This window comes from Bubalus kerabau, chromosome 19 (assembly GCF_029407905.1).
Source record: "Bubalus kerabau isolate K-KA32 ecotype Philippines breed swamp buffalo chromosome 19, PCC_UOA_SB_1v2, whole genome shotgun sequence".
In the NCBI taxonomy this organism is placed as follows: Eukaryota; Metazoa; Chordata; class Mammalia; order Artiodactyla; family Bovidae; genus Bubalus; species Bubalus kerabau.
This window is the reverse complement of record NC_073642.1, coordinates 26,030,218-26,057,073: the sequence shown is the minus strand read 5'-3', so window position 1 is coordinate 26,057,073 and position 26,856 is coordinate 26,030,218. Positions and strand designations below refer to the sequence as shown.

The window sequence follows — 26,856 nt, the reverse complement described above, 5'->3', positions numbered from 1 at the left end:
GCATGTAGTGGTATTGGCACATAGATATGCAGAACTTCCCTTGAAGAATGAACAAGAAACTGATAACACAGACTGTCCCTGGGGAAGGAGACAGAGTAATTGGGAACAGGGAAGCAAGAGAAGACCATTTGCTATAAGCTCTTTTATAGGTTTACAATTTACCATGTTAATTTACTATCTATTAATACATTGGATATAAAACAAAACTGTGGACTCCCCTGGTGGTCCAGTGGTAAAGAATCTGCCTGCCAATATAGGAGACACAGGTTCCATCGCTGGTGCGGGAAGATCCCATGTGCCTCAGCAACTAAGCCCAGGCACCACAACAACTGAAGCCCACTTACCTAGAGCCTCTGCTCTGCAAAAAGAGAAGCCACTGCCATGAGAAGCCCACTCACCACAACTAGAGAATAGCCCCTGCTCACCACAACTAGAGAAAAGCCTGCACAGCAACCAAGATCCACATGGCCAAACATTTTTTTAAAAATAAAATAAATAAAACTTTTAAAAAATTGGAATAAAAAATACACTGAAAAGATAAAAACTTTGATTAGTATCTAGTGGCTTAGAGTGTAGGAACGGATATTCTACTGGTTTTCTATGGTATATAACCAGTGACCACCAATATAGCAGCTTGAACAACACAATTTATCACCTCATGGTTCAGTGGGTCAGGAGTCCAGGCAAAGCTTAGCTGGGTCTTCAGCTCATGGTCTCACGAGGCTGTGATCAAGGTGCTGACTGGGCTGCCTTCTCATCTGGAGGCTTGACTGGGGAAGAATCCAATTCCAAGTTCATGCTGATTATTAGCAGAATCCATTTCTTTGCAGCTGTATGACTGGGTGCCCTGGCTTTTTGCTGGCTGTTGGCTTGAGGGTACGCTAAGATTCTAGAAGAAAGATTTTTATATAATTTTATTTATTTACTGGCTGCACTGTGTTTCTGTTGCTGCATGCGGGCTGTCTCTAGTTGCTGTAAGCAGGGACTACTCTCTAATTGAGGTCCACAGCCTTCTCATTAGGGTGGCTTTTCTTACTGCAGAGGATGGGCTCTAGGGCTCGTGGGCTTCCGTAGTTGGTGGCACATGGGCTCTTTGTTGGAGCTCCCAAACACTAGAGCACAGGCTCAGTACTTTCAGCACACGGGCTTAATTGCCCCAAGGTATGCAGGATCTTCCCACATCAGGGATCAAACCCATGTACCCTGCATCAGCAGGCAGATTCTTAACCATTGGACCACTAGGGAATTGTAAGAAGAGAGATTTTTAGAAAAACTAATCATGGAAAAAAGCGTCTCAGAATGAGGAGCTAAGTCTCAAGGCCAATCTGCTCACATCCCTCCCCCCGGGTGGGTCCCTGTGCCCACAGGAAGGCACTCATCCTCCCCAGTTCAAAATTCTGGGACCATCACTCAAAGGGCCCCACATCACCATGCAGGCTCATCTCCTGCCACAGCCCAGCTAGGAGTCTACACTGCAGCCATCCAGACAATCCTCGCTGCTCCCAGAAAATATGCTTTGGTGTCCCATCTTGGGAGATGATGGTCTCTACCCCAGACTGTCTTTCCCTGCACTGTCCTTCCCTTGCTCTATTCAGCTTCTCATTTCTGTTTTGTTATTATCTCTTCCGCAAAGCCTCTACCAACCCCGCAAGAGTCACCCCCTTACACCTCTCTGGATCTCTCTCAGCACTTATAACTCTGTAAATAGCTCCCACATCTATTGAGCATCTCATGCAGTGCCCTGAGCATGCATCAGCTCTGCATTCGTGTGTGTTAGTTGCTTAGTCGTGTCTGACTCTTTGTGACCCCATGGACTGTAGCTTGCCAGGCTCCTTTGTCCATGGAATTCTCCAGGCAAGAATACTGAAGTGGGTAGCCATTCCTTTCTCCAGGGAATCTTCCTGACCCAGGGATCAAACCCATGTCTCCTGCATTGGCAGGCAGATTCTTTACCACAGAGCCACGTGGGAAGTAGGTGCTCCATCAGCTCCCAGCCTGACTTCCACTAAGTCAGTGCTCTGAGCTGGCCTTGGGAAAAAACTGATCCTTGAAACCAGTAGACAGGGTCCCTGGGACCCAACAGCCCCAGTGCTGAGCCCAACCTTCCTGGTATTAAATCCATAAAACAGCAGAAGCTCCTGGATGAAAAGCTGAACTCACCCTCACCCCAGAGGACACAGAGTGGGCTCGAGGCAGCAGTGCCGTATCAGGCTCCCGGGCCACACACCTAGGGTCACAGACCTGCTGTGGTGGTTGAACAGCTGAGGTCTGGGGACAGACAGGAAGTGGCCAGGCAGTGGCCAGGGACGACGGGATTGATCAGCATTCTGTGCCTCCTCCCAGGGCGGTGGCACCTGCCAGTCAAGCAGTGACAGGCAGGTGAGTTTCATCAGCCCTGAATTTCACCTCCGACTAAACAAAGACTGAGCTTGCTAAGAAGTTGGATTCTAAATTTAGCACCAAACTCTGAGCACCTGGTGAGCTGGCCTCCGCTGCCCGCGGCATGGGGGGCTGGGAGGGTGTTGCTCCTTTTCTCCCTCTCCAGCTGGGCTGTCCTGAGACCCAGGACTCACCATGGGCTGCCAGAGGGGCAGATTGTGCCTCAAAGACCCTCCTCAGAAAGCCTGCTGTTCTGCTGGGGAAGGGAAGTGGGGGCAGGTAAGATCCTTCAGGAGCTCATTTCCAAGGCCTGACAGGTACCCCTCCTCCATAGTCCCACACTGTCTTGACCCTGCAGGGCCCCTAATACCACCACCCCAGGGTCTGAGTTGAGCCTAATCCCCACTGGCCCTGTGTAAGATGGGGCATCCACCTGCCTCCATCTCAGTCTTTCTGGGACTGGGGGGAGGTCCTGAGGCTGAGAAAGGGTGACTCCTACCCTACGATTCAGCCCCAAAACTTTACCTACAATGCAGAAGCCTACATGTGTGCATGGCTCCTGAATAACAGATTATAACTGGCCTCCCAAATCCTTGGATCATCTCCTTTAATCCTTTCCCAAACCCTGGGAGGGTGGTACTATGAGGAACCCATTTTGCAAGTTGGAAAACTGAGGTTTGTCGTGGTTAATTAACTTATTTGATACTATACAAGTCGGTCAGGACAATACCAGACTCCCACTCTCTCTTTTTTTGGGGGGATGGGGGGGCCATGTGACATGTGGGATCTAAGTTCCCTGATCAGGGATCAAACCTGCATCCCCTGCGTTGGAAGCATGGCATCTTAACCACTGGACCTGCAGGGAAGAACTGAAGACCCCCACTCTGAAGGGCTTCTCCTCCACACCACATGTTTCTCTGCACAGGGACATTCCCTGAGTCCCAGGTGCTGAAGCTGGAGCTCTGCCCAGCTCTTGTTATAGCTGAGTCCCCACAGCCAGCAAGCCAGAGCCTGGGTTAGGACCAGGCTCAGGAGCCACACTGAGTGAGCCTTACTGGCCGTGTGGGCCTGGGCATGTGAACCAGCCTCTCTGAGGCTCACTTCCCATGTGTAAGAGAGGGCAGTTCTCTGGTAAGCCAGCTTGGCCAGGCTGAATTGCATCTCCCAGGGCTCTCTTCCCTGTGTCCTTCTGGTTGGTGCCCACAGGACAAGGTCCAGGGTGAGCTTTAGAGGTGAGCATGAAGCTGGCAGCCATTGTGTTAGTTTCTGCTGCACAGCAAAGTGAATCAGCTATATATATACATATATCCCCTTTTTTTGGATTTCCTTCCCATTCAGGTCACCACAGAGCACTAAGTAGAGTTCCCTGTGCTGTCCAGCATGTTCTCATTGCTGTTGTTCAGTCACTCAGACATGTCTGACTCTTTGTGACCCCCATGGACTGCAGCACTCGAGGCTTCCCTGTCCTTCACTATCTCCTGGCGTTTGCTCAAACTCATGTCCATTGAGTAGGTGATGTCATCCTCTGTCACCCACTTCTCCTCTTGTTCTCAATCTTACCCAGCATCAGGGTCATTTCCAATGAGTTGGCTGTTCACATCAGGTGGCCAAAATATCGGAACTTCAGCTTCAGCATCAATCCTTCCAATGAATATTCAGGGTTGATTTCCTTTAGGATTGACTGGTTTGATCTCCTTGCTGTCCAAGGGACTCTCAAGAGTCTTCTCCAGCACCACAATTCAAAAGCATCAATTTTTCAGCACGCAGCCTTCTTTATAGTCCAACTCTCACATCCGTACGTGACTACTGTTCTCTTTAGTTACCTATTTTATACATAGTAGTGTTTGTCAATCCCAACCTCTCATCAGTTTCTGCTTGCTAATCTGTCTGCTCATTTCTTTGCTGTGGGGCCTGCAAGTGTCCTACCTTCCCCTTGGCCCCCCTCCCCTCAGCTCCTGTAACTTCCAGGTCAGGTCTCTGTATCCAGCCGCAGAAGAGGGTACTTTCTTCTTCTCTGGGACACCCATGCATTAAGGTTTGGAGGTAGCAAGAAGAGACACAGTTTTAAATCTGTCCCCTAGCTTCCAGTGAGAGTGACCACCTCCTCCTGGCTTGCCTGGGACTTTCCCAATTTACAAAGTACAAGTCTCACCTCTTGGGAACCCTCTCAGTCCCAGAAAAACAGGGACTTGGTCACCTTGTTCCAGTTTGTGCTTAGAGGATCCAGCCAGTCCCGCATCCAATGCAAATAAACAGCCTTAAAAGACTGCTTAACCAGCAAAGGGCAGCAGTGTAACATAGATAGATGGATGCATGCATGGGCAGATAATAGATACATAGATGATAGATGATGGATGGATAAAAGATATAGTTGATAGATAATAGCTAGATAGATGGATAGATATAGAGAGAGACAGGTAAACAGATGAATGTCAACAGATGCCAGGTGGCAACTGTGTTTGCCTCACAGAGTTGTGAGCATTAAATGAGATTTTCATACACCCAGTGCCTGGCACAGAGGAAGCAGTCAGTACATATTAGTCATTGTTGTCACTTAAAGTGAAAGTGTTAGTCACTCAGTTGTGTCCCACTCTTTGCAACCCTATGGATTGCAGCCCACCAGGCTCCTCTGTCCATGGAAGTCTCCAGGAAGGAATACTGAAGTGGGTAGCCATTTCTTTCTCCAGGGCATCTTCCCCATGCAGGGATCGAACTCTGGTCTCCTATATTACAAGTAGATTCTTTTCTCTGAGCCATCAGGTTGTTACTTAAGGTGGATCACAAAGTTCTGGGACATAAAATGGTGGTGAAAACACCTGCTTCTCTGACCCCCAGAACCACAAGTTGTAAGTAAAACTCATCTGGGCTGATAGCATTTCTCTTTGGTGGGGTACCAATTGAGAGGAGCCTGAGGGAGCTTCCTGGGGTACCATGTTCTATGTTGTGATGGAGGTGGTGGGCACATATGAGAAACATCACTGAGATGTGCATGTAAGATGCAGACACTTTACTGAAATAAGCTATCATCCAATAAAACATTGAGATTTTTCTAATGTGATGGAAGAACCAGAAAAGCTATCTAGTGCTCCTCTGCCATCAGCTGAGTATACGACATCATGTTATTTCTTTGGACCACAGTTACCACATTCATGAAATAGGTAAGCCTTGGTAGAGATCCGGGAACTGGTCCACTTGGCCTCCTTGTCCCCTAGTTCCCTAGATATTTGTTTCAAAACAGACAAGAAAAAAGAGGCAGCTACAGAGAAGGTTTTTTAAGAATTGAGGTGTGATCCAGGCCACAGAGTCAGTGCTTCCTTCAGAGGATGCTTGCCTTCTCAGGCCCTGTCCTTCAGACAAGGACAATTGTGAGTCTGTGTGTCTACACCAGAAATGCCTAGGAAAGCTCTTCGAAAAGGCTCTAATGCTAGAGATGAAGGAAGGCATTAGACCCACAAGGGAAGGTGTGTACCCTGAACCTGCCTCATCACCCGGGGGGAAAGGATGAAAATACCCACGATTCATAGGCTCACTATGTACCAGGCTGAGCACCAAGTGCTTCACACACACCTTTCATTTTACCCCACCATGGAGTGATGCACAGTCACTAACAAGGAGATACGTGTATGAATTTGGAGAGATTGTGTATTTCTTTACTCATCTGCATTTTCTAATTTTTTATTATCTATAGAAAAAAATACTATAGAAATTTAAAAATGGAAAATGCATGATTGGCAAAGAAGCTCTTTTTGTCTCTGTGGGAAGGGGAGGCTGAGCATGATCCTGAAAGGTCCTAAATTAATGCAGAATCAGGCAGTAACTGCACCTGCCATGTCACACAGGGACTGCGATTGTCCCCAGTGCCACGTGCTTGATTTCAACTTTGATTAACAGAAAACAGGCTTGGTTGGAGGCAGAGAGAGGAGCCAGGAGGCTACTGCTGTGGGAAAAAATACTAGCGCTATTAGACCATGTTGCCATAGCAACAGCACAGCAAAGCTATTTTGTTGTTAACTCCTGAGAGAAAAGGAAGGACCAACATTAATGTAGTTATAGTACAATTTGGACTGTGGGTATTCAACCTCTCCCCCCCAACCCCAACTCCTACGAGTATAGTCAGCATATTCCCAGCAGCTGTCACTATGCCCTCTCTCTTCTAGTCCAGAAATCATATACTGCCAAGTGAGGATACAGGATTTGGGGATGATCCCTAGAACAGCGCTTTCAAACCATATTAAGCATCCCCTGGGGACTGTGTTAAAATGCTGAGTCTGACTCAAAGGCGGGTCTGGGATATGCTCCAAGATGCTGCATTTCTAACGAGCTCCCAGATGATGCCAATGCTCTTGGTCCACGGACCACACTTTGAGTAGCAAAACCCTGGTCAAGACGATTAAACCTTTACAAAGGAGGAAACCAGAACAAGCATGCCTTGTCCCTTGCTGTCTCTTCCCTCTGGATCTAGCTTGGTACCTGGTACCCAAGTAGGAAGGGGAAGGAGCAGAAGGCTCAGTACACGCTCTATGAATGAACAGATGGATGAAGAGATGAACATTGGATTCATTCACATTTTGATACTGACCATCTTAATTGAAAAGTAAGGGACTTTCCTGGTGGTCCAGTGGTTAAGACTCCACCTTCCAAGGCAGGGAGTGCAGGTTCAATCCCTGGTTGGGGAGCTAAGATTACATACACCTCTTGGCCAAAAAACCCCAAAACATAAAACAGCAGCAATATTGTAACAAATTCAATAAAGACATAAAAATGGTCCACATAAAAAAAAAACTTTAAAAAATAAAATAAAATAACCCATGCTGCTGCTGCTGCTGCTAAGTCGCTTCAGTTGTGTCCGACTCTGTGCGACCCCATAGATGGCAGCCTACCAGGCTTCCCCATCCCTGGGATTCTCCAGGCAAGAACACTGGAGTGGGTTGCCATTTCCTTCTCCAATGCATGAAAGTGAAAAGTGAAAGTGAAGTCGCTCAGTACCCATGGCAAAACATTAAACCTTATGAAAAAGCAAATCTTCCTTCATGTCCAAGCTTCTGGTCACCTGTTCATAAGACTTTACTTATTTTATTTTATCCTCCGAGAAATTACTGTTAATATATATATTATTTTTTCTTGACACAAGTGGGAGGATACTACGGGCCAGCACCACACAATATCTCATGGAATTTTTTATCTTAAAATATGTATTAGAGATCGTTCCATATTTGTACATATGCATGTCGCTTCAGTCATGTCCGACTTTTTGCGACCCCATTGGCTGCAAACTGCCAGGCTTCTCTGTCCACGGGATTCTCCAGGCAAGAATACTGGAGTGGGTTGCCATGCCCTCCTCCAGGGGATCTTCCTGACCCAGGGATCAAACCTGAATCTCCTGCAGCTCCTGCATTGCAGGCAGATTCTTTACTGCTGAGCCACTAGGGAAGCCCATCCATACATATAAATTTACTTTATTCTTTTAAACATCCATATAGTATTCTATTCCAAATATATTTAAACACCGCCCTGTTGCTGGAAATGTCTGACATGACAAATCTTTTGGCATCTCAACCCATGCTACAATAGACACCCTTGTATATATGTATTTGTGCAAATGCATATATGAATGTTATCTGTTGGATAAATTCTTAGATGTGGAATATCTGGGTCAAAGGGTGCATCTATTTTTTAGGATGCTAGGTAATGTTTAATTGCCTATCAAATAAGCTGTACGAATTTTACACTCTCACCAACATTTTACAAGAATGTCTAATTCCCTATACTTTTAAATACTATCCCTTTTTATTAATAACCTTATGAATCTGATAAGTGAAAAAGTTCTTGTTTTCATTTGATTTCAACACATGGAACTCTGTTCAGTATTATGTGGCCACCTGGATGTGAGGGAAGTTTGGGGGAGAATGGATACATGTATATGTATGGCTGAGTCACTTCACTGTTCATGTAAAATTATCACAATGTTATTGATCAGTTATATCCAATACAACATAAAAAGTTAAAAAAAAATAGGAATGAGATTGTACATATTTTCGCATTTTCCATGCAATTATATTAACTAGTAAAGTGTTGTTTTATTTAGGAAAGTTAATGATTTTTGTATATTGATTTGGGAATCAGCAACCTCACTGAATCTGCTTACTGCTTCCAGTTTTTTTTTTTTTTCCGATTGATTTCTTGGCTTTTCCAGTTACATTACCATAGCATTTGAGAATTATAACAATTTTGTCTCTTCCCTTACAATTTTTATACTATTCTTTCTTTTCTTATTGGTTCATAAGCTGGAGAAACTACCAGAAAACTGTACTGAGAGTGGGCAGCCTGACTTTAATCCTTTTAGTGTGTTTCCATCAGGGAATTCCCTGGGAGTCCAGTAGTTAAGACTCTGTTTTCACTACCAGAGTCCAGGTTTGATCCCTAGCTAGGGAATTAAGATCCTACATGCTGTGCAATGTGGCCAAACTAAAAAAAAAAAAAAAAAATGGGTTTCCATCATTAAGAATAATGCTAACTTTGGTATGAGATATATTTTTTGTTTTATTAAGGAAATATCTGCATTGTTAACAGTTTCCCCAATTCCTATTTCATTAAATATTTTTTAAAAATCAGAATGACAATAAATGAAGCACAAGAAAACACTGAAATATTGAATTATCTTTTAACTCTTGGAGTGAGCCCCATTTGCTTGTGGTTCTATCTTTCTTTTAACATGCTATTAAAGGAAATGTCTTTCTTTTCATTGTTTCCATTTGCTATTATTTGATTAGGATTTTCTATCATTCTTCATAAGTTAAGTTCATCTCTATTATTCTTTTTATGCTTCTTGGGATTTGAAATCTGTATCATTCTGGTTTAAATAAAAATCTGGACTGTTTCTTTTGTAGTCCTCAAACTTTGCTTGAAAAAGACTTTTTACAAATCATAAATGTCCAGAAATGGAGAATGCTTAAATTTCTTTGTCTATAACGCCATGAGGCTATTTGTCTCAGCTGGGCAGACTGGGGAGGGGAAGGCCCATTTTGGCAAGTTTCTCACCTTGTTCCCCGACAATCCATTGGTTGGCTTCAGTTCCATTTATAATACTGAGTTGACCAAAAAGGTGGACAATTTCCAAAATTGATTTTATTGGGTTGACCATAAACTATTTTAGAAAAACCTGAATGAACTTTTTGGCCAACCCAATAAAATCAATTTTGGAAATTTTCACTTTCCTAGAAAATAATCCAGTTTTTTGCACATTTGCTTACATAAATATAAGCAAAGCATTTTCTTACAATTTATTTAATTTCTTCCATATCTATGATTACTTTTCCATTCTTATTTCTAAATTTATATATTGGTGCTTTCTCCTTTTTTGTCTTGTGTAGATATGCTAGTAATCTCCCTATTTCATTATATGTATATTTTTTATATTTCAATTTTTCAAGCTCTTGGATTTATGTTCTAGTGTACTATTTTCTGAGCCAATAATTAGTCTTCATTATTACAAGTCTTTCATTTCTTTTCCGTACATTTGTTTTTTCATTATTTTTCCAACTTCTTAGGTTGTAATAACTAAGTCTCACGTTTTTATGTTTAGAATGGAGTACCCTGAGAATCGGCTCCCCAGATAGAGGTAATGAATCCACCCAATGCAGGAGACATAACAGACTCAGGTTCGATCCCTGGGTTGGGAAGATCCCCTGGAGTAGGAAATGGCAACCCATTCCAGTATTCTTGCCTGGAGAATCCTATGGATGGAGGAGCCTGGCAGGCTACAGTCCATAGGGTTGCACAGGGTTGGACACGACTAAAATGACTTAGCACACATGCACACACGCCCTGAGAACAACTGTAGCTGTAGCCTCCAGATCAACGCTGTTCAATGCACTACTTAATAGCTATTTAAATTGTAATTCGTTAAGATGAAATAAAAGGAAAACTTCAGTTCCCAGTGCATGAGGCATATTTTAATGGTTCAGTAGCCACAAGTGGCTAGTGGCTCATGTATCAGATACCCCAGATATAAAACAATTCCTTCTACTGGACACCAAGGCTGTAGAATGTAATATATACTTGTACAGGTTCAAACACCTCCAGTTGCAAGTGACAAAAACCCAACTCACACTCATGGATAGCCCTAAAGAGAAAACATGAGCTCGGTACCTGCATAGTCCTGAAGTATAGCTGGCTTCAACACAGCTGGATTTACTGCTTCATTTCTCTCCATTTTTTTCGTTCTCTTTGTCCTGGCTTCCTCAAATTATATCATCAGGGTTTTTCTGCCTTCTCCCTCTCCCACTTCTCTTTCTGTCTGTTCAGTGTTTCTCTGCTCATCTTAGCCATGAAATATAGCATACCAATGTATTAATAGTGTAGCAGCTAAAGGCTCAAGCTACAAAGTCAGAATTCTTGAACATGAACCCTTGTTCCACCATGAATGTAAGTGACACATTAATGAACCTCTTGGGACTTTCTTGGTGGTCCAGTGGTTAAGACTTTGCCTTCTAATGCAGGGGATGTGGGTTTGATTCCTGCCTGGGGAGCTAAGATCCTACATGCCTCAGGGCCTAAAAAAAAAAATTATATATATATATATATATATATATATATATATATAAAACAGACACACTACTGTAACAAATTCATGCACTACTCTTCAGTTCAGTTCAGTTCAGTCGCTCAGTCATGTCCGACTCTTTGCAACCCAATGAACCACAGCAAGCCAGTCCTCCCTGTCCATCACCAACTCCCAGAGATCACCCAAACTCATGTCCATTGAGTCAGTGATGCCATCCAACCATCTCATCCTCTGTCATCCCCTTCTCCTTCTGCCCTCAATCTTTCCCAGCATCAGGGTCTCTTCAAATGAGTCAGCTCTTCTCATCAGGTGGCCAAAGTACTGGAGTTTCAGCTTCAGCATCAGTCCTTCCAATGAACACCTAGGGCTGATCTCCTTTAGGATGGACTGGTTGGATCTCCTTGGAGTCCAAGGGACTCTCAAGAGTCTTCTCCAACACCACAGTTCAAAAGCATCAATTCTTCAGCCCTCAGATTTCTTTGTAGTCCAACTCTCACATGCATACATCACCACCAGAAAAACCATAGCCTTGATTAGATGGACCTTTATTGACAAAGTAATGTCTCTGCTTTTAAATATGCTGTCTAGGTTGGTCATAACTTTCCTCCCAAGGAGTAAGTATCTTTTAATTTCAGGGCTGCAATCACCATCTGCAGTGATTTTGGAGCCCAAAAAATAAAGTCTGTCACTGTTTCCACTGTTTTCCCATCTATTTGCCATGAAGTGATGGGACCAGATGCCATGATCTTAGTTTTCTGAATGTTAAGCTTTAAGCCAACTTTTTCACTCTCCTCTTTCACTTTCATCAAGAGGCTCTTTAGTTCTTCACTTTCTGCCATAAGGGTGGTGTCATCTGCATATCTGAGGTTATTGATATTTCTCCTGGCAATCTTGATTCCAGCTTGTGCTTCTTCTAGTCCAGCGTTTCTCATGATGTACTCTGCATATGAGTTAAATAAGCAGGGTGACAATATACAGCCTTGACGTACTCCTTTTCCTATTTGGAACCAGTCTGTTGTTCCATGTCTAGTTCTAACTGTTGCTTCCTGACCTGCACACAGGTTTCTCAAGAGGCAGGTCAGGTGGTCTGGTATTCCCATCTCTTTCAGAATTTTCCACAGTTTATTGTGATCCTCACAGTCAAAGGCTTTAGCATAGTCAATAAAGCAGAAATAGATGTTTTTCTGGAGCTCTCTTGCTTTTTCGATGATCCAGCGGATGTTGGCAATTTGATCTCAGGTTCCTCTGCCTTTTCTAAAACCAGCTTGAACATCTGGAAGTTCACGGTTCATGTATTGCTGAAGCCTGGCTTGGAGAATGCTCTACTGTAACAAATTCAATAAAGACTTAAAAAAGAAAAGCAATTAGAAATTTAAAAATAAAGTGATACATTGCTTCACCTCTTTATGTCTCCATCTCAATGTGCTCATTTCTCAAATGAGGACGTAACAAAACCTAGTTCATAGCATCGTTGCATGAATTAAATGAGATAAGGCACATCCTACACTTAGCACAGCACCATAGTACGCACTCACCAAATACCAGCTGTTGTACGATCGAATCATCTCTCCGTGTGGCGGGCTGTTTGACCACTGGCAGCTGCAGGCTCCTATCATCCAAGCCTGATAGAAAAGAGACAGGCTTCTCCGTTAGCTGTAAAATCTCAGCTGGGACTCTGCTGGCCCAATCTGGGTCAAATGTTCATCTTTAAAACAATCACTGTGGTCCAAAGAATGGTTGCTCTAGATTGTACAGGTCTGAGTCATGTGCCCCGATTCTGCAGTCAAAATAACATTAGTCACCATGATTAACAATCTCATCAGGGATTTTTCTGGTTGCCCAGTGGTTAGGACTCCACACTCTCACTGCCTTGGCCCGGGTTCAATACCTGGTCAAGGAACTAGAATTCCACAAGCCATGCAGCTCAGCCAAAAACAAATAAACAGTAGCAAATCCCATAAAAAGAGCAGAGTTTGAGGCAGAGATAGCTTCAAAAAAAAAAAAAAAAAACAGATTACTTTTGACAGAAAAGAAAGTGAAAGTCACTCAGTCATGTCCAACTCTTTGCGACCCCATGGACTATATAGCCCACGGAATTCTCCAGGCCAGGATACTGAAGTGGGTAGCCGTTCCCTTCTCCAGGGGATCTTCCCAACCCAGGGATCGAACCCAGGTCTTCCACATTGCAGGCGGATTCTTTAGCAGCTGAGCCACCAGGGAAGCCCAAGAATACTGGAGTGCGTAGCCTAACCTTTCTCCAATGGATATTCCTGACCCAGGAATTGAACCAGGGTTTCCTGCATTGCAGGCAGATTCTTTATCACCTGAGCTACCAGGGAAGCCCACCAGGCTCCTCTGTCCATGGAATTCTCCAGGCAAGAATACTGGAGTGGGTGGCCATTCCTTTCTCCAGGGCACCTTCCTGACCCGGGGATTGTACCTGAGTCTCCTGGATTGAAGGCAGATTCTTTACCTCTAAGCCACCAAGGAAGCCCTTTAGGAGAAAAAGAATGTGGAAAACTATGCTGAGTCATCAGAAACTCAAGCAGTCTATTACATTCCACCCTGGAATGCCCAGCATGTGTACACATATATGTGCACATATACACACATGTCTTCCCAGGCATGTAATCTTTAAATGCCTCCCTAATACAACGCAACTATCCTACATACATCAAATATATATAAACACATGTGCATTTCTCTCAGTCACACATGGATGTGGCTCCTAATGGTCACACAACCTACAGTCAAATGATACAGGGAACCACCCTAAACACAGTATACAGTGGTGGAGGAATAGTGGTACACACACACACACACACACACACACCCCTACCTGTTGAGAAAAGGAAAAACAAGAAGCACGGTCCTTGGTGGATCAGTAGTAAAGAATTCACCTACCAATGCAGGGGACACAGGTTCAATCCTTGGTCCAGGAAGATCCAACCTGCCCCAGGGTAACTAAGCATGTGCCACAGCTACTAAAGCCCATGATCTAGAGCCTGTGAGCCACACTCACTGAGCCCACGTGCTGTAGCTACTAAAGCCTGTGCTCCACAGCAAGAGAAGCCACCGCAATGAGAAGCCTGAGCACTGCAACCAGAGAGTAGCCCCTGCTCACCGCAACTAGAGAAAGCCTGTGCGCAGCAATGAAGACCCAGTAGAGCCCCCAAAAATTAATTAATTAAAAAAGAAGAAGCTCAGTCTCTAATCAATAGGGCCAGCCACAACCTCTATAGAGGATTACAAGGGCTCTGATGTCTGGCCATGGGGTGAGTTTCTTGGTCTCTCACTATGTGCCCCAAATTTTGCACACTGAGAAAATCTCTCCTGTCTATTATTCTTATGACATCAGGGGCTGGAGAGAGATTTCCCTTCTGAAGAATACATAGCCCTAGAAGCCTACTTCCTGCTGAATGACTAAGGGGTCCTAGGAGGTTCCTTTGGGTTTAAGCCATGATAGATCCACTCCACCAGTGTGGGGGTATTAAATCATACAAATGTCTTTAAAATTCTGATCTTCTGCCAGAAAAAAATTGTTTCCTGGAGTCTCCTTCGAGCTGGAATTCCCACAATAGAAATCCTGCCAAGCTGTGGTCTTTTAATCTGAATCCCTCTCTTTTCACATCTGCCACTTAAAAATAATCTTTCCAGAAAATCTGGACCGATACAATTTTTGGTAAGTAGACTTTTGTTGCATTCTCATGTTGAATCTGAATTTCTCCTGAAATTTTTAAAGAACAACTTGATTTAAGTATACTTGGAAATAACACAATGAAAACATTTTCTGAGATATCCAAACCTTAATTCCGTCATAATCACATGGAAGCAGAAAAACCCACCCACTCTCCAGAAGTTCAATGGAGAATAAAGATCTACTTTTTGTACAATATAAGATGACTGAGAGGCACAACCATAATTATACTGTCAGCCATTCCTGCCATAATAATTCAAAGTTAGCTGGCACTCCGTTTGAAAACCAAATAAAATGTCATCATATTAAACTTTGGGGTACTCTGTAAAAATGGAGTTCAAACTTCACTCATGAGTATAAGAGACCAATTTCCAGGCTTCACTAGTGGCTCAGTGGGAAAGACTGCCATTGCAGGAGACTCGGGTTCCATCCCTGATCTGGGAAGATCCCACATGCCCTACAGCAACTGAGCCCGTGCGCCACAACTACTGAGCCTGTGTTCTAGAGCCCACGTGCTGCAACTACTGAAGCCTGTGCACCCTAGAGCCCATGCTCTGCAACAAGAGAAGCCACTGCAATGAGAAGTTTGTGCATCGCTGCTATAGAGTGCAACTAGAAAAGAGCCTGCACAGCAACAAAGCCCAGCATAGCCAAAAAATAAATAAAATCTTAAAAAGAGAGAGACCAATTTCCCCACCCACCCTTAATCACATTTGGGTGTCTGTCCAAAACAAACATGTTCATGAGTACCTAAATTAACCATCTTTCTGTTGGGTGGATCTACTGTCATTTGACAGAGTGGTCTGGCAGTTATCTGGTTGTTTTGATCAGCACAGATAGCCATATTGATCAGGGTTCCTGGCTGCAAGCACAGACTGTGTGTAGCTGATGAAACAGCAAAAAAGTTCATCAAAGTGAACAAAGCATTGCTCTCTGCACTGTAGGGAAAGCTGAGCCCAGAGTCAAAGAATCCTAGACCAGGGATGAAAACCACACCACACAACTGTCCTGTTGATGAAGCCTCCCTCATGGCTGCCACCTCCACTGTCCCAGGTGGGCACTCCACTTTGCAGTCGCCCCAACTCCAAAAGCCAGACAGCAGCACCTGCACCAAAACGGCTTCCACCCAGAGCCTCTTCCTCATCTTCCTCTCTTTCGAATTAAAGCCTCAAGTAGATGAGCCTGATAGGGCTTCCCAGGTGGCACTAGTGGTAAAGAATCCGCCTGCCAATGCAGAAGACGCAGGAGACGCAGGTTCAATCCCTGGATTTGGGAAGATCCCCTGCAAAAGGGCATGACAACCCACTCTGGTATTCTTGCCTGGAGAATCCCATGGACAGAGGAGCCTGGCAGGCTACAGTGAAGCAACGTAGTACACACACATGCAGATGAGCCTGATTAATATATATGAGGTCATGTGTGTGTGCCAGACAGCAAGCAAGCCAGGGAAATGAGTTTTCAATGTTCTCCTTTAGGGAAGAAGATGGGACCTGTAAGCCTGGAAATTCTCTGAATGTAGCAAAATGGCTCAGAAGGTTGGAAGCATCCATAGAATCATAGAATATGGTCAATGCCCACTACAATCATCCAAATGCCTTTTTAGCCAAGATAAACACATCTGGAAATTTAAATGGATAGCTGCCAAAATTCTGTATCTATAGAAAGGACTGATGCTGATGCTGAAGTTTCAATACTTTGGCCACCTGATGCTAACAGTCATGGAAAAGGCCCTGATGCTGGGAAAGACTCAACTCAAAAGGAGTATATGGAGACAGAGGATGAGATGGTTGGGTGGCATCACTGATTCAATGGACATGAACTTGGGCAAACTCTGGGAGATAGTGAGGGACAGGCTGCTGTCCATGGGGTCACAAAGAGTTGCATACAACTTAGCAACTGAACAACAACAAGAGCTATAGAGATCAACTCGAAGAGGCCTATAGGGTATCTCATGGATAAAACAAATTGAGACCAAGAAATCCCTCTTCCTTCTTCCCCCAAATCTTTTAAGTTGACTGCGAATAAACCACTATTGAATAGACTCCACAATGAACAGGTTTTGTTTAAAAGACAATGAGACATCTCTTCCAGGCAGAGAATTTGAGACATTCTTGGCATTCAGGCCTCCATTTACATTTGGTGCACCAGGTTGGTTGTTTTTTTAACTAATTAATTTGGCTGCATCAGGTCTTGTTGTGGCACACAGAATCTTCACTGTGGTGCACAGAAGTGAATCTTCTCCAGTGTGGTGCATGGCTCAGTAGTTAAAGCACGAGGGCTTAGTTGCTCTGCAGCATGTGGGATCTTGGTTCCACTGCCAGGGACAGAACCCACGTCCCCTGCATTGCAAGGCACATTCTTAAGCACTGGACAACCAGGGAAATCCAGGTTGGTTATTCTTAATGTGGTTGGTCACCTGACTTAGGATCGACCTCTTCTGGTTAGACGGGGGTCCCTTAAAGGCTGCTTTCTTTGTGCCTTCCCCCACCCCTTATGAAAACCAGGAGCTGCAGCTAAATCTCAATTTTGATTCCAGAACTTCATTTAATGAACTGGCTTTTCTTCAGCGTATGGACAGGTCTTTCAATACATTCACCAGGATGGTGGCAGGTGACAGATCAAGACTTCTCTCCTTGGGAGTCACGGTCACAACAGAAGCCACTGTAAGAGGGAACACTGTCTTTTACCCCATCCCACCCCTGACTACTGGCACCTCCACAGCCCTCCCCTGAAAGTAGATTAAGTTAGGTTGATAATAGGGAACATCTGTCAATCCTCCTACAGAGACAGTATTCAATATGAAAAAACGATGTGATTTGGAAAAGAGTGGGTCTTCATTTGCATACCATGAGCCCTAAAGGTTCTTCTGGAGCATTCTGATCCAAATTTGATAAGTAGGTTGAGCGAGAACAGACCAGATTCTAATTTCTACCTTGCCCTACCTCAATATTGCAAACACAAGATGAGGATGAACGAAGTCGTACACTTGATCATGTAGATCGGACCTGGGCCACACAATCTACTTATTTTTCTTTTGCCCTTAAATTACTTTTATTTTTTAAATTAATTCTTTTTGGAGTACAATTGCTTTATTTACAGTGTTAGTTCCTGCTGTGCAGCAAAGTGAATCAGTTATACATATACATATGTGGTGGTGGTTTAGTTGCTAAGTTGTGTCCAATTCTTGTGACCGGATGGACTGTAGCCTGCCAGGGTCTCTGTCCATGGGATTTCCCAGGCAAGAATACTGGAGTGGGTTGCCATTTTCCTTCTCCAGGGAATCTTCCCAACCCAGGGTTTAAACCTGGGTTTCCTGCATTGCAGGCAGATTCTTTACCACCTGAGCCACCAGGGAAGCCCTCAATTCATCCCACCCTAATTTGAAAACACTATTAACAAAGACTGCTGTCTCCTGTCTTTCCTCTTTTCATCTCCATATTTTTAGCTGATCTGGTGTTTACCTCCATGTTACAACATAATAGATTTTCACCACTATTTCTTCATTGATCAGTTTATTGCATGGTTCAATCTTTGCTATATTAGATGAGGATGTGGCTGTCTGAAACCTCTCCCTTCCCTTCACCTTCCCCCAACATCCTAAGATAATCATCGCACTAGTTCTGTGCGGTCGCACTCAGTTGTGTCCGATTCTTTGTGACCTCATGAACTGCAACCTGCCAGGCTCCTCTGTCTATGAAATTATCCCAGCAAGTATACTGGAGTGGGTTGCCATTTCCTACCCCAACAGCTCCTCTTTTGGTTACTTTTGTAAATGTAAGCAACAAATTAATGCTGTATTTCCTATTCCATCAAGTCCTTTTCCCTTTCCAAGAGGAGAGGCACAGTAACCCTTGCTTGCCTTCGGCTATTTCCCCCTCCCTCTATATTTCTATTTTCATTTTAATACTGTTTTCTGGAGCATCCAGTTTAGAAACAAAAATTAAGTTGTCTTTGCTTGTCTGTAAGATGCAACTAAACACTGACATTCAGTAAGCAGTGTTTATATGCTTGTGATTCTGGGACAATCATTCACTGCTGAGTGAGAATTACTGTTCACTCTTTCACATCTATTTGCTTCTCCTGAAGTTTATGTTTATATTATGCTCTATTCTCTATTACCAGTATTTCCATTTTTCCCCCACAAGCTCCATAATATCACCTATTAAGCCACCCTTTTCCCCAGGAACCTCATTCGCAGAACAGTCTGCACAACCACCCCCTGGCTTTTTCTTCACTGCTTTTCTGGGTTGATTTCCTAAGTTTCCTGAACCCTAGGCTTTTGCTTTCTTTGGTTTACTCCACATTCTCAAATAGCTTTCCCCCCAAAAAAGTGGTGTAGAAGGTAACTGTCACGCGAGTGTATGTTCCTCGGTTCTTTGTCTCGTCACAACAAAGATTTGGAGTAACAGACATTAAAGCCCTCGGCGCATCACAGCTCTCGGGTCTTGGACAAACATGCTACAGCTCTTAGGCAAATCAGTGTTATAGCTCCATTTTATTTAGAAGATAGCAGGAGAATCCAAGACTCAAAGAGAAGAGAGTGGAGGAGCACGCGGGGGAGGTGGGGAGAGAGAGAGAGAGAGAGAAAGAGCACACACAGGCGGGAGAGAGACAGAGTCCACGAGAAAGTGCTTTGGCTCTTCCTTTTATATGCTTTTTCCTCCACCTGGGGCTGCCCTATGCAAATTGGGCTTAGCCAGGAGTGCTGTTTGTTCTGCCTGAAGTCTTCACTCTGGTCCTCGGACCTTCCTTTGCCCTTCCTTGTCTTTTAGCCACTGCCATTTTGGACTCCTTTTCCCTATTCTACCTACCTCACAGTAACAGTTCAGGGTCCCTGATTGTCTGAAAATATCTTAATCCTATATTCTAATTTCAGTTTGGCTGGCTATACAATTTTAGGTTAATTTTTTTTCCCTCAGCCAAAACAAGAAATCACAGGCTGAATGCAGAAGCTCATATGAGGCTCCAGCTATCTTCTACCAAACTAGTCCTTATAAAGATTTCCCAAAATGTTATTTTTTATTAAAATGTTATTTCTGTTAACATATAATGGGTTTATTATTTTAAATGGATTAATACATCTTTATTGGTGTGTAATTGCTGTACAATGTTGTGTTAGTTTCTGCTGTACAACCCAAAGTGAATCAGCTGTATGTATATCTATATCCCCTCCCTCTTGAGCCCCCCTCCCACTTCAGCCCCCATCCCACCCTCTAGATCAAGACAGAGCACCGAGCTGAGCTCCCTGTGTTACAGTGCAGCTTCCCACTAGCTAGCTATTTTATTCACGGTAGTGTACATATGTCAATGCTACGCTCTCAGTTCATCCCGCCCTCTCCTTCCTCCTGTGTCCACACATCCATTCTCTGTATCTGTGTCTCTGTTCCTGCCCTGCAAATACATTCATCAGTACCATCTTTCCAGATTCCACATAAATGCATTAATATATGATATTTGTTTTTCTCTGACTTACTTCACTCTGTGTGACAAACTCTAGGTCCATCCACATCTCTACAAATGTCCTAGTTTCATTCCTTTTTATGGCTGAGTAATATTTCATTGTATATATATGTACAATATCTTCTTTATCCTTAAATGGATTAATACATTTAAAAAAATTTAAATACATTTAAAATAATTTCCCCTCAAAACTTGGAAGGCAGTGTTCCATTTGTCCAGAAACCAGTGCTACAAATGAGAAAGCCACTGTGAATCTAACTCTTGTTTTTCTTGAGATAACATGCATTATTTCCAGAGGTTTTAAGCTCTTCTTAGTGGCCTGATGTGTCAAGACAGTGTGGCTAGCTAGTGGCCTTTTTCCCTTGTTCTTACCACTTGCTGTTCTCTCCTAATCGAAATATTTGTGCCCTCAGCTCAGGGAAATAATTCTGCATTACTTTTTATTATTTATGTCTCTTTTCTCTGTTCTAGCTTTCCAGAATTTCAATATTTCAGATAATGACCCTCCTCAATCAATTCTCTCATCTTTTTTCTATTTGTCTTTTTATTCAACTTCCTAAAGTATTTCTTCATATTTATCTTCCATCTCTTCTTTTGAACTTTATTTTGGCAATATCATTCTTAATTTCTAAGTGCTTTCTTTTTCCCTAACCATTACTTTTTCATGGGATCCTGTTCTTGGTTAATGAATATATCTTCTAGAGTCTCTACAGATTCTAATTCCAGGTGTGTGGGTTTTTTTTTTTTTTTTTAAGTTCTCTTTTGCCCACCCCACCCCCCGCCCCTGCAAATTAATCTATTTTTTCCAGCATAATTTTTTCTGTTTATTTGGTCTCTCTTTCATGCTGGATGATTTCTTCAAATGCATGATGGTACCTGTTTTTCCTTCATGTGCAAAGATGAAATAGTAAGAAAGCTGAGAGAGAGAGAGTTCTCTGTGCATTCTGGTGGCCTTGTTAGCTTAGGGTAACAAGCAGGGAACCAGCTGGTGATCTACAACTGTGACTCCTACATGCCAGATGGGATGTTCTTGGCTAAGGGCCAGTTTCTTTAGAGAGAGTCCTCCGGTGTATTTTCTTTTTTTATGGTAGAAAGTGAGATTTATTGAGTACACTGCAAGGGAGCAGTGGGAGAGACCAAGAGGGGTTCTGCTCTCAGGGGAGAGAAACTAGGCTTCTTTAATGGCCCATTTTGGTCATGCTTGGGTTAATATTCCATCCATATGGTGGTTAGGGCTGGGTGTGTTGCTGTTTAATCTTCCGGGAATGCTGACTACTTCTGACTGCTGGTAATTTTCCATTAGGGAAGGGTGTGATTGTCTTATCTTGAAAGGACCTCCCCAGCCTAAGATGGCTGTTCTATTGTTACATTCCACATTTCTCCCCTGAGAGATCAGCAAAGTCAAATCATCGACATCTCATGAGGACATCACGTTGGGCTCCCTTCTGCTGAGAAAGGGTGGTGTGGGATCCCAGTTTGCTAATCAACAATAGGACTAAGGGAGTGTGTGTGAATAGAAATTTTAGGAGGCCTGGTCAAGAGTATATTGGTTCCAGAGGTTGGAATCCTTGTTTTGTCATCATTCATAGCTTGATGGAATAAAGTCAGTTTTGTGGCAATTCATTTAAAGTAGCTGGAGATGTTGGCAGATCTGGGTGGACTGTCCTCAAGGGAGAATGGAAAGGGAAAAGGGATCTCACGGCACGCCTGGAATCATCCAGGATACATTGCCGCTGCTGACTGCACCAGGCGTGGAAGTGAGCAGCCCCAAGGTTAGGGCCAAAGGACACAGCCACCTGATCAGTCAGGGATGGTCAGTCAGTGTTCAACCAGGTTTCAGATCTGCCAAAAGTCACCTCTGCCAGGGTGTACAATCCCCATCTCCAGGGACCTCAGACCATCGGCAGTGTTGAAGATGAGGAAAGATCATCTCCACAATGCACGTTAGGGCCAGTGAGTTGAGTCCCATCCCAGAGGCCTCTGGGTCCCGCTGAAGAGTAGCCTCGACCAGGGACCTTTAATTGCCCTGAGTCTGCAGGCCAATTGATACCAAAATCTCAGCTTCTCTGTGCATCCGTACAGAATCGAATCTCAGAGATAGAAATAGAGAAGAATAGCTTTGGGTGAAGTAAAAAAGAATAGCTTTATTACTCTGCCAGACAAAGGGGGACACAGTGGACTCCTGCCTCAAGAAACTATGTGTCCCAGCTTGGAGAAGATAGTGAGAAGTTTTATAGTAATTGTCCAAAGAGGGCAAAATTGGCTTGTGGACATTCTTCCGATGGGTTGGTGGTGAGGTAAGAAGGAGTCAGAATCATCAACCTTCAGGTCTGGGGTCTACATTCTTGTGGGCAGCATACCATCACTAATTGTTAACTTCTCCCACCTGGAGGGGTTTCAGTATCTGCAAAACAGCTCAAAGATATTGTTGTGTGTATCCTTTGATGGGAAACCAGGACCTTGCCCCAAGGTTGCACTACTGTTTCTCTTCACTGTTTGTTTCTCCCTGGTTTGCATCCCCTCCCTTCCCTGATTAACAGCTGCTTGAATCTGCCCCGTGGAACTCAGGGAAGGTCATGGAGGCTGAATGAGGGCTGTTCCCTGTAATCCAAGAAATGGTGGGGGGAGCAGAGAAGGGCTTTGTGCTCTGTGTTGGAAGACGGATCAGAAAGGGAAGAGAGAGGAGAGAGATGTGCCACCAAAAATGCCCTGGAGTGTGGCAATGGGGCTGGCAATGCAAGCGGTAAAAGAATTTGCCGAGTCAGAAGGAAGGGTAGAAAGCGAAATGTATCAGATACACTGCAAAAGAGAAGTGGGTGAGACAAAAGAAGGGGTCGGCCCCTCTGGTGTATTTCTTTTCCCCTGAAGGACAGACTCCTGGGTGTGTGTATACAGTCTGGGGGTGGGAAAAGGAGGATCAGTTTCTGTAAACAAAGATGTTCACCCACTGAAGCCTCATCCTCCCCTCCACACCCCTGCTCCTCCTCTGCTCCCCGTGAGCTCGGTGTTGACACCTCAGCTCTGAAAAGAGATGATACCAGGAGGTGGCACTCTTAACAGCTGACCGTCTTCATGCAGATTGTCTCTGCTCCATGAAAAATCGAGTCTCTACTTAAAGTAGCTTCTGTTGACGGTATAATGACTTTTATCAAAAGAAAAAAATAGATTCTATTCTGCCCCCTCTCCATCTCATTTTCTTCTCTTTATCCTGTTCCTCCTCCTCCTCGTCCTCCTCCTCATTCCCTCTTTCTTCTCTGAGCCATAAGCTGGCCAAGAGCAACTGTTGGCACTTGCTTCATTCCCTCTCGGGCCTTCAGAGATTGTTAAAAATAATAAACTCCCAGCTATGCTGAGTGTGGCACTTGTGTGCTCACAATCCATCAGGTGGCATCATTTAACACGGCAACAGCTTCATCATAATTACCAAAACCAAGGATTTTATTATACATCGAGTGTGCTACTGCCATATGGTTCTGAAAGACAAGACATTTCTCAGAAGAAAGACTAGCTCAGGAAATGTGACTGTTTAAAATTCCCCCACAGTATTATAGCTCTTTGAAGCTCCTTGCTTCTTAACATGAGCTTCTGGCAACTTACTTCTCCTACTTCAGGATACATTTGGAATGCAATCCTTTATGTTCAGAACATTTCAACCTGCTCTCTCCAGTCTCTGGGCAGGCCTGTGACTTGGGGTCTGGGCCATGATCTGACATTAGTTCATTTCACAACCCAGCTTCTGAAACTCCTTGCCATTCCTTCTCTGCTTTTTGTCTAAATGCCAACATCTCAGGGAAGCTCCTGGTGGCTCTCAGACAATAAAGAATCTGCCTGCCATGCAGGAGACCTGGGTTCAATCCCTGAGTCAGGAAGATCCCCTGGAGAAGGGAATAGCTACCCACTCCAGTGTTCTTGCCTGGAGAATCCCATGGATAGAGGAGACTGGCAGGCTACAGTTGGGTTGCAGAGTCAGACACCACTAAGCAACTAACACTTTTCCTTTCAGGGCAACTCAGTTCTCAATACCTCCCTTAGAAAAGCCTCATTGGCTTAAGTTCCTGGTCCCATGTCACAGGACACCAAGTTTCCCAAAGCCTCAGAAAAGATGCTCCCACCAGGAGACCTCTGGAAAGCTGGCAACTTGAGAAATCTGAAACCCTGAAACCTGAGATTATGTTAGATTCGATTTTGTTCAAAGATTTAATGTAATTCTATTCAGTACTTATAAAAGTCAGAATGGACCAACAGCTCAATATGCAAAGACTCTAGCTGAAATACGTGAGGGGCTTAGAGCCTAGGCAGGAAGCTTGAGCTCAGGAATACAGAAGTCTCTTTGAAAACTTTGGGCTTCCCAGGTGGCTCCATGGTAAAGAATCCACCTACCAGTACAGGAGACACAGGAGACATGGGTTCAATCCCTGAGTCTGGAAGATCCCCTGGAAGAGGAAATGGCAACCCACTCCAGCATTCTCACCTGGAGAATCCCACGGACAGAGGAGCCTGGTGGGCTACAGTTCATGGGGTCACAGAGAGTTGGACACGACTGAGTGACTGAGCATACATACACACTTTGAAAATATTGAGAAGGTAGTGCTAAATGGTGACCAAGGAAACAAGCAAACACATGCACTGGTCTCCCTTGTGAAGAGTCTACCATGTCCCAAGCACTGCTGGGGGTCCAGGAGCAAACCAGAAGATGAAGCTGCTGCTCTTAAAGACCTTGTATTCCAATAGAGAGAGGTTAGGAACAGAAAGGAAGGAAAGAAGAGAAGGGAAATATCAGTTGGTGATAAAAGAAGCAGAATGGATTCTTGGGATGTCTGAAAGCTTTCTGCCTGGACTTATCCCGGGATCTGTCTCAAGCAGTAGGCTGCTGTAGGTGAACTGAACACAGGTTTTCTGAAGTAACCTCTTTAAGGGACTCAGCCACAATACACAGAGATGCAGGTTGGTGCTGCAGAATGCCGCGGGTGTCACAGGCAACAATGTGAACAGCACTCCCTGGAGTTGTGACAGGTACCAAATGTTCCCTAACTCAAGTAATGTGTTGCAGGAATAGCATCTCAGGTCTAGGTGGAGCCAGAAATACTAGTGGATTCTTTGTTTCCCTAAAAAGGTAAAAGAGGGACTTCCATGATGGCCCAGTGGTGAAAAGTCCACCTTTCAATACAGGGGACGTGAGTTCAATCCCTGGTCAGGGAACTAAGATTTCCACATGCCTCAGGGTAACTAAGTCTCCGCTGCGTGGCAAGTATTGAGCCTGTGTGCTCTAGAGCTCATGCTCCGCACAACTAGAGAAGCCTGTGCACCACAACGAAGACCCGGTGCAACCAGAATAAAAGTGTGCATCATTTTTCTGAAAAGGCACAAGAAAAGACCCTCCGTTATCATTTGGCCCAGAATGCCAGCTTCTCCTGAGGCTGATGTTGGAGGACCACTTCCAGGGTTGGCTCTAAGCAGACGCCTCATCCTCCCTGGGCAGAGTAAATGAAGGGAAAAAGCCAGATACGGTTTCCTCCTCCTTCTATAATTCCCCAGCACCATCCTCCAGAGCTTTTATCAAAACTTCATAATAATATCATCCATGAGTGTGGTTTAAAACTGTTTGGTTCTGGTGGGCGTTGGGGAAATACAATTAAAAACAAATCTCCCAACCCAGAAAACCTCTCCACCAAGGTAGCAAAGAAAGGAAACAATTTTATTATTGAATAAGCATGAAACCAGAATGTGATGCGCCTCTCAGGCAATCCACTAGGAGATGGTAAAGGCAGAAAGGCATCTCCTGCTTTTACACAGCAGAAAAGATACAACCAATTACATAGATGATCTCAAGGTAAACCATGACTAACCCACAAGTAAAAAGTCTCAGAAGAACCGTTGGTCACACATAATTCATCTTAATTTAAGACACATTCACTTGGTAGTTGGGATAACCACTCGTGTTAGTTAACTGGCTTCATCCAAAGGAAAAATCAACTTCTCATACCTTTAGGACTGGAGGTAGTTTTGCAGCTTAGAGGCTCCTGTCCTCCCAGAGAAACAGGTAGATAAAGGCTCCATCTTTCTCAAGGCTGATGATTCAAAGAGATGATTCCAGGGTCCTTGAGAAAGACACTCCTGGTCATAAAGCTGGCAAGAGGCTTATTTAGCTTTTAAAAAGATTTAGATACATTTCAAAGAGACAGAGGAACAACTGACAATTACATGTTGACGAAGTCAGTGCCCTAAGCAAAGAGAAGGGGAAGTCTCCTCTTGTTTTCAACAGAAAGGAGTAAGCCTCTTATTTTTCATTTGTATTTGCCTTTACAAGCACAGAAGGAAGCAGCTGGCAAATCTTTGGTTTAAAATGGTTCTTTTATGTCTCCATATGTGGAATCTTAAAAAAAAAAAAAGGTACAAAGGAATTTATCCACAAAACAGAAATAGAGTTATAGATGTAACAAATAAACTTATGGTTATGGAGGGGGCATTAAGGGAGGGAGGATAAACTGGAAGATTGGGATTGACATATACACAGTACTATATATAAAATAGATAACTAATAAGGACTTACAGTATAGCACAGGGAACGCTACTCATCACTCTCCAATGGGATTTCCCTGGCAGAACAATGGCTAAAACTTTGCCTTCCAATGCAGGGGGTGTGGGTTCGATCCCTGGTCAGGATGCTGAGATCCCACATGCCTCACAGCCAAAAAAAAAAAAAAAAAATAACAACAACATAAAACAGAAGCAATGTTGTACTACATTCAAAAAAAGA

At 43.9% G+C, this 26,856-nt stretch overlaps 1 long non-coding RNA gene across 2 annotated transcripts; it reads right to left on the bottom strand.

Annotated features, from left to right (window-relative positions):
- Nucleotides 1–601: 601 nt before the first annotated feature.
- LOC129634302 (uncharacterized) lies at nt 602–26,738 on the bottom strand. Of its 2 annotated transcripts, none has more exons than XR_008705545.1 (3): nt 26,083–26,738; nt 12,478–12,564; nt 602–889 (listed from the first exon to the last, which is right to left on the bottom strand). It is a non-coding gene; the product is annotated as an uncharacterized LOC129634302 (long non-coding RNA). The 2 variants fall into 2 exon arrangements; XR_008705546.1 differs by lacking the exon at nt 602–889 and adding an exon at nt 11,740–12,264.
- Nucleotides 26,739–26,856: the final 118 nt, after the last annotated feature.